Genomic DNA, 4001 nt, shown 5'->3' with positions numbered 1-4001 from the left:
ATGATCTTATCAATTGACCAGAAAAGGCATTTGACAAAATTCAAAATCCATTCCTGATAAAAACACTCAACAAAGTAGGAATTGAAGGGAAATTCTTCAACATAATTAAGAGCATATATACAAAACCAACAGCCTACATTACTCTCAATGGAGAGAAACTGAAAGCCTTCCCCTCTGTGAACAGGGAGCAGAGAAGGATGCCCTTTATCACCACTCATATTCAATATTGTGCTGGAAGACTTAGCAAGAGCTATATGGCAAGACAGGGAAATTAAAAGCATCCAAATTGGCAAAGAAGAAGTAAAATTCTCTCTATTTGCAGATGATATGATCCTATATGTAGACTCAGTAAAAAAAAGCTATTAGACCTCATTGGAAGATTCAGCAAAGTGGCAGGATATAAGACCAACATAGAAAAATCAGTTGGATTCCTCTATACCAAAAACTACAGTGCTGAAAAAGACATTAGGAAAGCAATACCATTTACAATAGCCACCCAAAGGATGAAATATCTAGGAATAAATGTAACCAGAGAGACAAAGGACTTACACAAAGAAAATTACAAAACACTACTAAAAGAAACCAAACGATACCTACAAAAAGGGAAGAATATACCATGCTCCTGGATAGGAAGACTTAACATTGTGAAAATGTCAATACTGCCCAAATCAATTTATTGACACATTTAAAACAATCCCAATCCAGATTCCAACAACATTCTTCAAAGAGAAGGAAAAAACAATTACAAACTTTATATATAAAGAAAAGAGACCCTGATTAAGGTCAAAGCACTGATTAAGAAGAAGAAAAAGGTTGGAAACCTCTCACACCCCGACTTCAAATTTTAATTCACGGCTACACTGGTAAAAACAGCTTGGTACTGGTACAATGAAAGATACATAGATCAATGGAACAGAATCGAGAATCCAGAAATTAACGCATCTACGTACAGCCAACTGAATTTTGACAAAACACCTAAATATATCACATGAGGAGTGGATAGTCTCTTCAACAGATGGTGCTGGCAGAACTGGAAAGTGATATGCAAAAGATTGAAACAAGACCTTCACCTCACACCTTATACAAAAACCAACTCAACATGGATTAAAGACCTAAATATGAATCCCAGAATTATGAGGGTCATCAATGAAAAAATAGGGACAAATGTGAGGGCACTAATTCAGGGAATACACAGACTACAAAACATTTTGAAAACTACACCTACAAAAATAGATAAAATAGATGAGTGGGACATACTAAAAATTAAAAACTTATGTGCATAAAAATATTTCACCAGAAGAGTAAAAGGGGAACCCACAGAATGGGAAAAATCTTTTGCAATGACACATCAGACAAGGGACTTGTTGCTAAAATATATAGGTAACTGTAACACCTCTACAAGAAAAAGACAAATAATCCAATTTAAAAATGGGCACAGGACATGAACAGACACTTCAACAAGGAGGAGATCCAGGCAGCCAGCAAACATATGAAGAAATGTTCACTATCACTAGCCATTAGAGAGATGCAAATCAAAACAACAATGAGATATCATCTTATACCAGCAATAACAGCAAACATCAAAAAAGTAGAGAACAATAAATGCTGGCAGGGATATGGAGAGACTGGGACACTCCTGCATTAGCTAGTGAAACAGCAAAATGGTCCAACCTCTCTGGTAAGCAATATGGTGTTTCCTCAGAAGGTTGGACATAGAAATATCTTATGATCCAGAAATCTCTCTACTTGATATTTACCCACAAGAAATACCAGGCATAACATGAGTAGATATATGCGCACCAATGTTCATAGCAGCACTATTTACAATAGCAAAAAGATGGAGACAGCCAAAGTGCCCATCAACTGAAGAATGGATAAACAAACTGTGGTACCTACACACAATGAAATATTATGCTACCTTGAAGAATAATATGGAAGCTGCAAGGCTCCGCATAACATGGATGAACCTTGAGGATATTAGGTTGAGTAAAATTAGTCACAAAAGGAGAAATACTGCATAGGACCATTACTGGAATGACTAAGGAAAAGAACCCCTACTAAAGGGAGGTGGGGTTCTTTGTTTGTTGCTGGGATGTGGGGAGGGTGAGGGGAGGGAGATGAAAGTGGAGCACAGAGCAGGGAATAGACACAGGATAATTTGGGTGCTGGGGAGGGGTCAATATACAAGAGAGGGGAGGGGAATGGAAGAACAAAGTGGACAGGAAAACAATTAGGCAGGTTTGCATGGGCTAAGTGGGACAGAGGTAAAGAATGATGTGTGCACAACTTTGGAACAACAGGACTCTGGCATACAAGGATTGAGTCATGGTTGGAAAGTGGAAAAGGCATGAAATAATGTTAAGATGCTTGGCTGCCTTTTGAATCTTGGTTCCCTTGCATACCTTTATAAAATAGACACTGAAGGGGGAGAGAAAGGAATAGCCAGAAATATCACCATAGAAAGCCAATATCTGATTGGAATACCTAAAATGGGGCTACAATGTGCCCAGTGAAGGCAGCTTCCTGGGGAGCCTCTGCATTACATAAAATCATAGGTAAAATCCTGAACAGCATCTAGAATCTTCATAGGTGGGAAATTTCCACTTGAAAGGACAGTCAAACCAGCATGAAGTGGCTAGAAGAACAGAAGATACTTCTTGAAAGAAAGACCTACAGGAAAAATACAAAACAATATAGGCAGACCAACTCATTAGTACAAGAACAAGCAAGCTGCTCGCCCAGGAGACATCAAGGCAAGTGGTCGGCTCCCCTCAGAGCAAATCTCCTTCCAACATTAAGACTCAACAGTAATACATGCTCTGATTGGTGATCATGTTTGTCACCAATTAGGGAAAGTGAGGGTAAAACAGCAATGAAGCTGCGAGCTAAGCCCTAAGACGTTTAATAGACACCTGGGAACCCGGCTGGAAACCTGGTTGACCTGCAGTGTGGCAAGACCTGGTGAGTCTTGGGCCCAGAGTCAGTGACATAGCCACAGAGGACTAGAGTGGAGAGTGAAGCATCCAGCTGATAAGAAGAGAGGGCATATGCACAAGAACACCCACACTTGCAGATAATATCCACTTGACCTGGCTTCAATGACTACATGATCGGAGCTCAACTAGAAGAAGAAAGAAGAGGATAAAAAAGAGTAATCTGATACAATTTGATGAACTTGACCTACACCTATGGATGCAGTAGCTCAAAAGAGGGAACAAATCTTTACAGGAAGGATCATTCCCACCCCCTCCATACATAGAGTTGACAGGGATGGGCAACTTGGACATTGGCTACCTAAAATGTGGGGCTTCAAAGGCAAGAAATGACTGGCTTACAAGCTTTCAAGAGGGAACATAGAGCCAGAGGGCATGGAGGAAGGTAGAATATCCACTGAGTAGTATCCAATCTGTCTAGGTGGGTCTGAATAAAGGAAATGTGGATAGGCCTCTTGTGATACAATAGTAAATAATTGTTATCAGGACTGATTGTGAGTGTTGGAAATGTAAAAGTAAACGTTTTGTAGCAATGAGGCGAGTGATTAACTTTACAGCCTAGGAGCGAAGGTCCCTGGGACTATCAAGGGAAAAGAGGGGAGAGCAGGACCCTGCCAGAGAAGCAGTGATGCCAGAGATGGAGACAGAGATGATGACGTGGAGAGATGGAGCAGCTGGGGACTTTAGACCTAAAGAGGGAGAGTGGCTGTGTGCTGATGACAGGGGGTGGGGGACAAGCTTGCACAGTATACCTGTGGTTGACTGATGATTCATGGAGGGGATTGTAACCACGACAATGAGACAATATAAGATAGGATGAATGTAAAACTAATGTTCTCCCATGTAAACAATCATATAATTCACAGTAAAACATTAAAAAATAAAAATACGAGCCATAGCACCAGTAGATATATGCACACCAATGTTCATATCAGCATTATTTACAATAACAAAAAGATGGAGACAGCCTAAGTGCCCATCAATTGAAGAATGGATAAACAAACTGTG

The sequence above is a fragment of the Chrysochloris asiatica genome, unplaced genomic scaffold, assembly GCF_000296735.1.
Source record: "Chrysochloris asiatica unplaced genomic scaffold, ChrAsi1.0 scaffold00239, whole genome shotgun sequence".
Taxonomy (NCBI): Eukaryota; Metazoa; Chordata; class Mammalia; order Afrosoricida; family Chrysochloridae; genus Chrysochloris; species Chrysochloris asiatica.
Note: the sequence above shows the minus strand (reverse complement) of the source record.